Raw genomic sequence first — 14,097 nt, 5'->3', positions numbered from 1 at the left:
CCCAGCCCGGCCCCCGCGGCGCAACTTCGGCCCCGGCCCGGCCCCCGCGTCTCAGCTCTGGCCGCCGAGGGGCTCTGGGCCGGACCCAAGCCTGGCGAACACGGCCGGAGTGCGGCTCGATTCCTGGGGGCGGGGCTTGCCGCAAGCCCCGCCCCCAGGGATCGGGCCCCGCTCTTGCTAAAGCCGGCCCTGCTGCCCAGGCCCCTGCTCAAAGGCTCCACTTCTCCCTGAGTGGCCCCCTAAGGACATGGGGGGCGGGGGAGCATTTCTTTCTGAAAAAACTGGCACCTGAGACTGCTAATCTGGCAGCAAGGATATTTAATCTGTGCGGGGGTAGAACCATGTGACAGAGTAGCTAACACTGTGCCTGTATTTAAGAAGGGGTGGGAGGGGGAGTGAACAGAGCAAGTACAGATGTGTTATGTTAGTCTGACCTCAGCAGCAGGCAAGACTGTAGAACAAATGGTGAAGGAAAGAATAACTTCGTGGCGGTAAAGGGGTAGGGTGACCAGATAGCATGTGTGAAAAATCCGTACAGGAGGTGGGGGGTAATTGGTGCCTATATAAGACAAAGCCCCGAATATCAGGACATCTGGTCACCCTATAAAGGGGATGTAATGCAACAAGGGTTTACCATGCTGATTGCCGCCTTTGAGAAAATAACTGATTTTTTTTTTTTTAGATAAGGGAATTGTAGAAGATCTAACATACTTGGACTTCAGCAAAGCATTTAACTGGGTACCAGCTGGGAAACTGTTAGTTAAATCAGGGGAGATGGGTTGTGCTAAAAGGCGAATTATTGGACTGGAGGGAGGTGACTAATGGTGTTCCTCAAAGAGTGATCTTGGGGCCAATCTTACTCAATCTTTGTATTAATGACCCTGGCACAAAACGTAGGAGTGGGCTGCTGAAACTTGCTGGTGATACAAAGTTGGGAGGCATCGTCAATACAGAGGAGGGCTGGACTATTAGGCAGGAAGATCTGGATGACCTTGAAGCCTGGAGTGACAGAAATGGGAGGAAATTCAATAGTGCAGAGTCATGCACTTAGGGTCTAATAAGAAGAATTTCTACTACCAGCCGGGGCCTCATCGGTTGGAAGCAGGAGGAGGAGAGAGCCCTGGGTGTGATATGCAGCAGTGAAAAAGGCAAATGCAATCCTAGGATGTATCAGTAGGGAGAGAGAAGTATTAATACCATTGTACAAGGCACTGGGGAGACCTAAACTGGAAGACTATGTCCAATTCCTGTCACCCATGTTCAAGAAAGGTGAATTCAGACTGGACCAGGTGCAGAGAAGAGCTACTACCATGATCAGGGGACAGGAGGGCCTGCCTTAGGAGACTGGAATAGCTTGGCTTGTTTAGCCTAGGAAAAAGAAAGCTGAGCAGGGCTATGATTGCTCTCTGTAAATACATTGGGGGTGGGAGGGGACACCAGGGAGGGGGAAGAGCTATTGAAGCTAAAGGATAATGTTGACACAAGAATAAATGGATATAAACTGGCCGTGAAGAAGCTGGAAATTAGAAGAAGGTTTCTAACCGTCTGGAACAGCCTCCCCTTAGGAACTGGGGGCTGGGAGCAAACAATTAATTTTAAGAGCGAGCTGAACAAATGCAGGAGTGTGATTGTATGATGGGGTTGCGTGTGGTGATAGGGGCAGGGCTCAGCAGCCCTAGGGCTCACTTCTTATGTCCCTAAAAGCTCATGCTTCAATGTTTCTGCAGGCTGCCTGTAGGGGTCAGGAAAGGATTCTCCTGCTTACCCCTGCAATGTATTCTCTGATTTTTTGTTTTGTTTTATATCACCTTCCTCTGACGTATAAGGGATGGCCATGGCTGGGGATGGGACATTGGACAGGGAGGGCCAGACCTCTGAGGTGGCATCCAGCATTCTCTCAGGTGCTTGGCTGGCTGGTTCTCGCTCACCTGCTCAAGGTCTCCCTGATAGCTGTATTTGGGTGTGATAGGTTCCCCCACACACACTTTGGGGTGCCACCTGATCATAGAATCATAGAATCTCAGGGTTGGAAGGGACCTCAGGAGGTATCTAGTCCAACTCCCTGCTCAAAGCAGGACCAATCCCCAATGTACTGGGATACAACTGAGCCCACCTGTTTCACCAGCCTGGGCTCCCTCACCCTGTCCTGCTCAGCCTCCTCTAGCACACACACAGGTAGGGACATGCCCAGCTGCAGAAAGACACAGACACTGAAATCAGTACTGCATGGGAAGGCTTTCAGCTAGCCCAGCACTCAAGTGCACTCCCACGCTAGAGAGTAAACCCAAAATTGTATTGTTTTGCGCTGCACTGAGAACTGTACAGCGTAAGCTAATTGAAATTTGCCCCCTCCCTCAATGGGGAGAGAGAGATGCACAGCTTATTCCCCCCCCCCCCCCATTATGAATTCCACAAACTGGTTTAGAGAATAAACAAAAACAACTTTATTAACTACAAAAGACAGATTTTAAGTGATTATAAGGGATAGCAAACAAATGAACGCAGATTACAGAACAAATAGAACACACAAATTAAGATTGATACATTAAAGAAACTGGTTACAAGTAGTAATTTCTCACCTTAAAGGCCAGACACCTTCTCCAGCCTGGGCTCAGCTCTTCCAACATTGATATGAGCTGTGTTTACATTGAATTCTTTGTGAGGCCAAAATTATTGAGGCATACTTTGGCCCCAGCCAAAAACTTAGTCCATACTTTGTGAAACACTTAAGTGATTCCAGGGTTTGGTCTATGTGTTGACTTAACATAGCTGTGATGGGTTGGATCACAGAACCCCCCCTTGGGGCTGTCAACTGATGTGCCAAGACTACCTCTGCCCCTGCTTTCCCTGCCAGATTGGGACCCCAGCACCCTGTCTTTCTGAGCCAGACGCCCGTCTGCCCCAACACAGACCCAGGGTCTGAACCATGTGCCCCAAAGCTGCAGACTTAACTGAAAGCAACTTAAGAAGTGTTCCTGTCTTTAACACTCAGATCCCCAACTCCCAATGGGGTCCAAACCCCAAATAAATCCATACAGGGTAAACTCATAAATTGTTCGCCCTCTATAACACTGATAGAGAGATATATACGGCTATTTGCCTCCCCCTCCCCCCAGGTATTAATACATACTCTGGGTTAATAAGTAAAAAGTGATTTTATTAAATACAGAAAGTAGGATTTAAGTGGTTCCAAGTAGTAACAGACAGAACAAAGTGAATTACCAAGTAAAATAAAATAAAACATGCAAGTCTAAGCCTAGTACAGTAATAAAACTGAATACAGATAAAATCTCACCCTCAGAGATGTTTCAATAAGTTTCTTTCACAGACTGGACACCTTCCTAGTCTGGGCACAATCCTTTTCCCTAGTACAGCCCTTGTTCCAGCTCAGGTGGTAACTAGGGGATTTCTCACGATGGTCGCCCCCTTTGTTCTGTTCCACCCACTTATATATCTTTTGCATAAGGCAGGAATCCTTTGTCTCTCTCTGGGTTCCCACCTGTCCTTCTAAATGGAAAAACACCAGGTTAAAGATGAATTCCAGTTCAGGTGACATGATCACATGTCACTGTAAGACTTCATTACCCACTTGCCAGCACACACCTATACAGGAAGACTTACAAGTAAAACAGAGCCATCTACAGTCAATTGTCCTGGTTAATGGGAGCCATCAAGATTCCAAACCACCATTAATGGCCCACACTTTGCATAATTACAATAGGCCCTCAGAGTTATATTTCATATTTCTAGTTTCAGGTACAAGAATGATACATTCATACAAATAGGATGAGCACACTCAGTAGATTATCAGCTTTGTAATGATACCTTACACGAGACCTTTTGCATGAAGCATATTCCAGTGACATCATATTCACACTCATTAGCATATTTTTCTAAAATCATATAGAGTGCAACGTCACAATAGCCATTAACGTTTTTCAGAGAGCACTTACTCTGGTATTCAGCCATGAAGGCTGTGAGGTGTTGTACCTCAGTTTCCCTTTGTGCACAGCAGTTCAAGCTTGTGGTGGTTTTTCTGCTGTGGAAAGTTTTAGAAATCTGTCTGTGCATTAGCTGTGAAGCCTCAACATCATTAGGCTTTTTAACACAAAGTGTGTTCTTGTTGAACCAAACAACATAATTATAAGGCTTTCTATTATGTACCAGTCTTAACATGTTCAAGGGCTTTTCCAAAAGACCTGCACATTGTACATTTTTACAGTTCTTCGTATCAGCAACAAGTTAGTTACAATCATTACCAATAACATTAACATCAGTTCTATCACGTGTACATTGACAATTATTTTTGTCATGCCAAGCCTTTGGTTTAGACAAATCATTCTTTAGGTCAGCTTGTTCCATATCCCTATTGAATCTTTGTAGCTTTTTCTTGACCTCAGGGTCTTCCTTAGCATAGGCTTTCGGTTTAACCATTTCCTTGGGGTTTGGGTATTTTAGGGTTAACAGGTGGCTTTTATTTGCAAGGTTTAATCTTTCCCTTCCTCCCTGTCCAGTACGGTCAAAATCTGAACTCTTTTGTGTAACAGAATCCATTGGCTGGCTGGGTGCGTCCTCTTTGCTAATGGCTATGGACAAGTCTTTCTCCCCCCAGTCATTCAAGTAATTTGCATCAATACAGACACTAGCTTGTTTACCGGTTTTCAAATCCTCAAGCTTTACCAATTTCAAGGCTGGACTCTGTCTTAAAGAGATACCATCCTTTTTCACTAGCATGTTAGACTCAAGGTTCTTTTCTCCTTCCATTACCAACCTCTGCTTCCACATGGAATCAGATGTCAAGTCCACTAAGAGACTACAAGACATATCCAAAATATCTAGAGATGAGAGTTTACCTGCCATCCCCTGTATTCTCGAGAGATTAACTGCACAACTGTCCTCTTGCTCTGCAGGTTCAGCTGTCCTGTTGTCCCTCTGAACCTGAGATACAGACTGTTTACTCAAAGAATAAACATTAAGACAGTCCTGTCCCAACACCATTGTCTCCCCGACAAGCTGGTTAAGCTTATAGGGCTGTTTAAACTCCCTACAATTTTTATTCCATCTGAAATCTCAAAGCTACCCACCATGGGTTCTTTCAAAACAAATTCAGTGGATTCATTTTCATTTGAAAGACTTTGGCCACTAGGCACCAACACACGTTCCTCAGAAGAGAGACTGTTTACTATCAACAATGGCCCATTAAGAATCAATGGAAACAATTCCTTGTCACAGACTTCAAAGACTTCACCAAGAAATGTCTTTCCTTCTGAATATCCTGCACTGCAACATATTCTTTCTGAGCTTTATTTATGTCCAGAACCAACTTTGGCACAACAGACAAATCACCAAACTCCTTCTGAGTTTCACATACATCCAGAATCACCTCTGGCCCATCAGGAGGATTTTCACACAACCCCCTTTCAGGTAAACTGCTAGACTTCATAGTCACAAGATTAGAAGCGTTCTCTTTCTTGTTACAAGTTTCCAGACTGTCAGCAGGTAACAGCCAAATTACCTTCCTGCTTTCCTTGTGCCCTGGCTATGATATCACCCTGATCAGACAAGGTTGTCATATCTTTACCTAGCAACACAGTAGCAACAGGCAAATAGAAGCACCAGAATCACTTGGTCTCTGGGAGCTATTTATGACATTAACTGGATGCAACCTAGTTACAATGTCATCATCCCTAGCAGACACAAATTCAGGACCACTTCCTTCCTGGGCTTTAGTTGTATCCAGAATCAATTCTGGGTCAACTGATAAATTTTCAACCATCATAGGCTGACAGGCTGCTTCTGTCTGCTTTTCAGACAGAAAAGAGCTGGAGAAACATCCCCTTTTAACAGACAAACAGCTTGGGATATCCTTTCCTTTGTCCCAGCACACATGGCTATTCACAGACAACTGCTTGGAGATTGGGGTAGCTCCCTTCATGGGCAAGTCATTAACCCTAACAGACACAGGAACATTTCCTTCACTGTCGCAATTCTCCACACTGGTAACAGGTAAGGTATGGGGTACTCATGTTCCACTAACCTGGCCTTCCCAAACTGCTGATTAGACAAAGCCATCAGCTCAGAAGGCTGCCTCTGCTCATCTAAACTTTCTTTGCCTTCCCCTCCCTTAACAGAAAAACTGCTATTTTCCACAAAGAGTGTCTTATTACACTGAGCTACCTTAAGCACATCACTTTTACCTGGGCCAGGCTGACTTCCCCAAGCTTTACTAGCCAACGTTCCATCACCCATAAAAAATTTAACCCTTTCTTCCTCAATTAGGGCTTTAACCCAACTTTAATTTGCTTTAGAGAAACATCTTCCTGAACCTTATCTAATGCCAGATTCACTTCTGAGATACCAGACAGACAATTAGGAATTTTTTTCCACATATGTACTGCTTCTTTGCACAGATAAACAGCCATCTCCCTCGGACAAACATTTGGAGAAACCCTCCATAGGCAAATCCTTGCTCCTAGTAGACACAGGTTCAGGATTATTTCTTTCCTGTGACTGGTTTTTGTCATCAACTTGACTGAACAAAGTTTTAATATCATCCCCAATCAAAAGATCCTTAGGCAGTAACTTCCTCACACCAGCTATAACTTCATGTTTAACACCATTCCATTCAAGATGGATTCTGGCTAAGGCACACAGACGGTAAACTCATAGAGGATCACAATATTCACTCTCTGATTTGGTAAATCTTCCTCTGACAAAATCTGTTTTAACAACAGTGATGTTAGAAGCTATAATTTGCCCTAAACCACTTTTCCCGTTGACTTTTACATTCTCTGCACAAGTTATGGGGTCACCTTCACCTGAGCTCACAGTAAAAGCATTTACCTAAAAGGTGGCAGTGGTGGAGTAAATGTGGTTACACACAGACAGCTGCTTAGATTCAAACGATATACCAACATTGTTACAGACTGGATAGATTCTATCCCCATCTTTGTTGTTGAGAGGAGCTGATTTTTCAGGATGATAAAGTTCCTGTTGTTCGTTTAGTCTCTTGAGTTGGAGCTTAAGTCTGTCCACTTTTGCCTTAGCTTCTAGTTCCTGCAATCAAATATCTGCCATTCTCTGTTCATGTTCAAACACAGGTGTTCTCTCTCAGCAGCTTCTCCTTTATCAGCTCTTTTTTGCTTTTGTTCAAGTTCTAGCTGCTGGTTTTTCACTGCAAGCGTTTTCGCTGGGTCTGCTTCCTTATCCCTGGCAATTAACAGATTTTTCAGTTCCTCCTCTGGGGTCTTTTGCTTAAAATACAACCCTCTCTGTGAGCACAATTCTTCCAGGCTTTTTCTGACAGGATCTTGATCATGGGTCACTCACTGTAACTGATTTTTAACCCTTAAACTCTCCAATATCAAAATTAAATTTTGACAAGCATCTGGTTCTGATCCAAAAACTCAATTAACCTGTGGCAATGTGCATTCAAGCACGACTACACCACTGTGACTGGGGTCCTGGTGGGGAGCCAGCCATGGTCACTCAATTAGGATGAACTGCAAAGAAGGGGGCAGACAACCCCCCAAAAGCTGGTGAATATTCCAATACTTGGATTTACCAAGCCAGCACAAAATAGCTTCTTTATTACCTTCCAATTACTCAGAATTCCAAACAACACAGTTCCCTTGAAGTGACCCAGCCTCAGACCTCCATCCAGGTACCCACGTCAAATATGATGATTTCTGAAAATCTTATTTCATCATATAAAATAAAAGGTTCTACCAATCTCAAAGGATCGGACCCATTACCTCCCAGGATAATTCATGTTTCAGATCTTGCCCAAATACACGCTACAGCCAATTCTTATTAGCTAAACTAAAATGTATTAAAAAAACAAAAGAGAGAGAGTATGGTTAAAAGATCAATATACATACAGACATGAGTTCAATTCACCGAGGTTCAAATTCATAGGAGAGATGGTGAGCTTTGTAGTTGCAAAGAGTTCCTTTAGAATTCAGTTCATAGGTTATAGTCCAATGTCCAAATCTCATATTCAGGGTGTAACAGCATAACTGGGACCTCAGTCTTGCGACTCAAACTTCTCCTGAAGAAGCTCAAGCAGAGTTAAGATGACAGAATCAAGACCCAAGGATCTTTGATACAATTTCATGTCTTTTGACAAGTTGGAATTCCTCAGGGAACGAAAGGTCATTAGGATGACTTTGAAGGTGGTCCATCACCGGTACTTAGCTATACGAATTAACATAAGGCCATTTGCTTGTTCCTCCACCATTCACAGATTATTTGCTATACATTTCAAATGTATACAGAGATGAATACAGAGATATCCCATGTTTACAATTCATTTAAATGCTAGGATGTTCTTTTGACCTCTGAATTATCAGAATCCAGCATAGACAGGGACTGTTGATTACATTGTGGACCCTACTCATACCTATGTAAATACACAAAACCACAAACATTATCTCCCCATATGTCTTTTGAGGGTTATTTATTTTACAGGATGTTTAATCCTTTCTAGCCATGCGTCACACCCGGTTTAATGCTGATTACCGATACCCAGCTGAAACTGCAGGGGCTATTAGAGGATGTGGAAAGGAATACCTGCCAGGGGCCAGGACAGGACTGGTCAATGCTCCTAGAGGTGTGCTGGGATCTTTAATGATAGCCTGAGAGTACTAAAATCTCATTCCATGGGCAAGTTAGCGATAGAAATGGAAGGGGGTGGGTGTCATGTCAGTGTGTTACCCTCTGTGGCGCAGCGGGGGCAACTTGTTCCCCACCCTCTCACCCCAGGTCCTTGATTGGTGGAAATGTTGATAATACGTCATTGGAAATGGGTCAAGCAGGGGGTTGTTCGAAAGCCTGTTCACCCATGAATACAAAGGTACCAACCATGACAAATCTAGAACAATTGCACAGTTGTATATTTGAGAATGTTTAAACATCAGCATTTATGAAATTCTACTTTCTGCAGGGATGCATTGCTCACATGTAAAGTGACACTGGGCTTTGGTAATCCTCAGGAAGTTAGCCTTGGCATGTAGGAGTGAAAACATCTATTTGTCAGTTTGTCCCTCTTTAGGCCACCAACACGATATGCTTTGTTGCCCTGATCTTCATCTGTGCCGTACTCGCATGTCTCCATACAAAGCAGGCTGCTGGCCAAACTTTTGCAGGGTGGTGAGCATCTGGTGTTGGCACATGAGCATTTGGTTAGCTGAAGGATTGATTGGGGAGTGCACGGTGTTTCATACATAACTGGTGTGATCAGTTCATTCTCCAAGACCCATCTCTGCCCGATAGGAGAGGGTAGTTTTGGATGCGCTTGATCATCCTGGAGCCATTTCATTGCTTGATAATTTGCCCGCTTGATAGCAGGTATAAATGCACCCCTTGTCAGTGGCAGTTTTTCTCCATTTGTCTGTTTCTTGGAAGATGTCCACTGGTGTGGCTCTGCAAGTGTCGTAATGTTGGTAAATTTGGTAAACTTCAAATGGTAAACTTGGCATACGGACGCCTCCGGTGCATTTATCAGTCACTCATCAGTGACAGTCTCGGCCATTCTGAGCCCCTTCCAAGAGAGGAGAGAGACTTCGGAGGCTGCATCAAATGCCTTTCAAGAAGATAATTTGGTCTTTCCAGCCAACCTTCCAGTAGCGTCACACCTTGAAGGGCGTGGAAACCTGGCAGTGCGGCCGCTTTGCATGGTCCAAGTGATAGGTCTGAGGGATATACTGTAGTTTCTGATTTTTTTTTACCTTTTGATGCAACAGATTACAAACATTCTTGGTACAGGACTCGATGTGATCTGCAATGTCATATGCATGGGTGTCTTTTAGGTCTTGATTTTACTTTCTGTGCATCATTTTTGCTAAGAGTGACTGCTCCGTACAGTTTCTCACCTGTCTCACATGTTGAAACTGTGCTTAATGGATGCTTTTTGGCTTCTGGCTTACTGCAGAAGAAGCAGGTGTTCTTCTCGAAACACATGTCGTGGGACCTAATATAAGGTGCGTCTTGCCCACAGCTGGCCTTTGTCTCAATGTCTTCAACCTTTTCTTGATGCTTGATGTACTTCCTCTCCAAGCTGGCCAAGTTCAGTTTATGAGTGCATGTAAAGTGACACAGAGCATTGTGGTTAGCCAGGTTCTCCACCGTGGTATTTGCCAAAGATTCAGCTACTAGTCAGTACTCTTTGTCTTCCCATTGATGCCTAAAACCAATCAAGACCAAAGTAAAAGCAAGGATTTTGGAATAAATTCCTTTGGGATTGTAATTAATCATGTTAATGTACATTAGGTATGTGCATACCATTTGCAGATGGATTCCAGTATCTTCTGCTGGATGCTGACATCTTAACCAGTGCCTCCTGTTCCAGCTATCCTGTAGTGATTCAAGTGTGAGTACCAGCCTCAGGGCAGACTGTGAAGAAGCAGGACACAAACCCCACATTGGCTGTGAATGCTATACTTAGCTTTCACCAACCATTGATTAAGTGTAAACTCCTGATAGCCTATAACAGCCTAACCATGGAGTCACAGACAGTCCTCTTGGGTACTCTAACCTATCTCACCACGCACATAAGCTTACCTTTTGTGATAGAGGGTCCCTTACCCCAAACATCCCAGCAATATTCAGGTTACACCCAGTCCCAAAGGACAGGTCACTTGCACTTTAGATCTCACATCAAAGACAAGGTTTGTAGCCAATCCTAAATAACCTATCCAAAGATTAACTAGGAAAAGGAAAGCCAGAAACTGGGAATGGATGACAGGGGATGGATCACTTGACGATTACCTGTTCTGTTCATTCCCTCTGGGGAACCTGGCATTGGCCACTGTCGGAAGACAGGATACTGGGCTAGATGGACCTTTGGTCTGACCCAGTATGGCCATTCTTATGTTCTTATGAGAGTTATTTACAAGGTTACAGCAGGTAAACATAGACACACAAATGAGTTCCAATCTTAAGTTTCAAAAAGTAATAGAAGCTTCTAGGACAAGCAAGTTCTATATGTCCCTTAGGGCTAACCCAGACCAAGCCCTGGGGATCTTTCGCTTATGCTTAGTAATCCTTGCCTCTCGGGGTACGTCTACACAGGGATCAAAAGCCCACAGCGGGCCCAGGTCAGATGACTTGGGCTTGCAGGGCTCGGACTCTGGGCCTGAAAGATTGTTGTACAGGTGTTCGGGCTGAGACTGGAGACCAAGTTCTAGGACACTGCGAGGGTCGAGGTCCCAGAGCGTGGGCTCCAGCCTGAGCCCAAACACCTCCACAGCAATTTTTAGCCCCGCAGCCCGAGCCCTGTGAACCTGAGTCAGCTGACCTAGGCCAGCTATGGCCGTGTCGCAGGTCTTTTGTCCTCTGTGTCAACATACCCTGAGAGTCCAAGAAACATAAAAGACACAGTTCCTCCTTGCTAGGGCTTTTTATTTCTTCCCCCTTTCTACTTTGAGTTGCAATTTCAGCTCTTGGGAGGAACTGACTTGCACGTCTCCTCTTTGCTGACTGCTTTCCATCCCCGCAGCCGGTAAAGTCTTTTGTCCTCTGATGTTCCACAACAGTTGGGTGTCACTGGGCCTTCTGTGTGGGGCAGGAGATAACGCCTCCTGCTGGAGACTGATATTTCACACTAATTAGTGTCTCTTTCCTTTCTGGTGACTTACAGACGCTTTCAATGCAAATGACAGGTTTCAGGGTAGCAGCCATGTTAGTCTGTATCCTCAAAAAAAACAGGAGTACTTTTGTTAGTCTCTAAGGTGCCACAAGTACTCCTGTTTTTTTCAATGCAAATGTTTCAGTATTACCTTACAATAGGGGACATGGCTGTTATAAATGAGATTAATGCCGGCAGCCGTTTACAAGCCTTCAATAAAGTCTAATCACTAAGCACATTGTTATAACTCTAATACCTATTTTAACAATACTAACCTACAGGGGAGCCAGACTAATTCCAGCTGTGTGTTTGTCAGCGTTCTGCTGAGACATGGGGCCTTTGGATGAGTTGTCCCCTGGCCTGCCAGCATCACGCTCATTGCAACTCTTGTGACATCATATACAAAGCTGGTAATCAATACCACTGAATTGCTTTTTTTTGTGCTGATGATGGCAAATCAACTTTAAGCACTCCTTCCATTTATAGTAATCTGCACCATTAAAAAAATTAAGCCAGCATCATGTTTGGAGCATTAAATGGTAACACGATACCGTCAGGTGACGGCCGCAGTTTAGCTTTGGAGGGCTGCAGGTTTGACATGCCTGTGTTAAGGTATAATTTAAAAAATCCTTGATTTTAAAAAAAAAGAACGAGGAGTACTTGTGGCACCTTAGAGACGAACAAATGTATTTAAGCATAAGCTTTCGTGGGCTAAAACCCACTTCATCGGATGCATGCAGTGGAAAATAAAGTAGGAAGATATATATATACACACACAAATGTCTGTAAGCCCCCCAACCTGAAGCAAATACTCACCAGCAACCACACACCACACAACAAAAACACTAACCCAGGAACCTATCCTTGTAACAAAGCCCAGTGCCAACTCTGTCCACGTATCTATTCAAGTGACACCATCATAGGACCAAATCACATCAGCCACACCATCAGGGGCTCGCTCACCTGCACATCTACCAATGTGATATATGCCATCATGTGCCAGCAATGCCCTCTGCCATGTACATTGGCCAAACCGGACAGTCCCTCCGCAAAAGAATAAATGGACACAAATCAGACATCAAGAATTATAACATTCAAAAACCAGTTGGAGAACACTTCAGCCTCCCATGTCACTCAATAATAGACCTAAAAGTGGCAATAGTACAACAATAAAACTTCAATAAGAGACTCCAAGGAGAAACTGCTGAATTGGAATTAATTGGAATTTACAAATTAGACACTATTAAATTAGGCTTAAATAAAGACTGGGCGTGGATGGGTCATTACACAAAGTAGAACTATTCCCCCCACTGTTACTCACACCGTCTTGTCAATTGTTGGAAATGGGCCATCCTGATTATCACTACAAAATTTTTTTTTTCTCCTGCTGACAATAGCCCACCTTAACTGATTACTTCCATTATAGTTGGTATGGCAACACCCATTTTTTCATGTTCTCTGTGTGTATATATATATCTCCTCCTACTGTATTGTCCACTGCATGCATCCGATGAAGTGGGCTGTAGCCCACGAAAGCTTATGCTTAAATAAATTTGTTAGTCTCTACGGTGCCACAAGGACACCTCGTTCTTTTTGCTGATACAGACTAACACGGCTACCACTGATTTTTAAACATTTTCTTGGATGTATATTTGCATAATTGTTGTAGGTTTGTCATGTTTGGTACCACTGTGTTCATGGGAGAAAGGGCTTTCCAATGATCCCCAACCTGACCCATTTCCAGTGACAGTGCATTATCAAAATTTCCCCTAACCTGGCGACCTGGAGCTGAGAATAGGGGCAGGGTGGGCAGCGAGCGCCCTGCCTACGCCACCGCGGGTGACACTGTGAAATTATGATTCCGTAGATTTCCCTTCCTATCGTTAACTTGCTCACGGAATTACACATGCTGCCATGACATGACCACCAATAGTCAGGACCTTGGGTTATAAACAAAAGATTCTACCTCTAGCAACACAGCGCCCCCTAGAGATGCTCTGGGGCATTCATTGGCCTGAAAAAGGGCCATTTGATACTCTCCACTCCAGGTTCATACCATGCCAAGCTTGTAAAATTTGATAGAATCACCAGCTCTGCCTGGCCTCTTCTGCGGCAAGAGAGACCACGTTTTCCACCAATGGCCCAGCCACCTTTCTGAGTCAGCCTATAAAGAACCTCAGCGCTGACCTCTCTTGGTGAGCGGATGAGCCAGGCAGCACAGTTACTACAGAGAGTAGGAGATGAGAGAGCCGGGCTCCACCTGTTCCACCAGCAGAGGCCAAGCCCCCACAGCTGCTGCTGATGTGGATGGGAGCAGCAGGTGCCTCACTCCCCTTACTTTCTCTTCCCTCTGTAACAGTAGAGCTAATAAGGCTCACACCCTGTCCGGGAGGGAGGGAATTAATTCGCAAATGACTGGACATCATTTTGGGAAAAGAACTTCTCCTGAGTGGTGCCAAGGATTGGCAAAA

Source organism: Malaclemys terrapin, chromosome 21 (assembly GCF_027887155.1).
Source record: "Malaclemys terrapin pileata isolate rMalTer1 chromosome 21, rMalTer1.hap1, whole genome shotgun sequence".
Taxonomy (NCBI): domain Eukaryota; kingdom Metazoa; phylum Chordata; order Testudines; family Emydidae; genus Malaclemys; species Malaclemys terrapin.
This window is presented reverse-complemented; position numbering follows the sequence as displayed.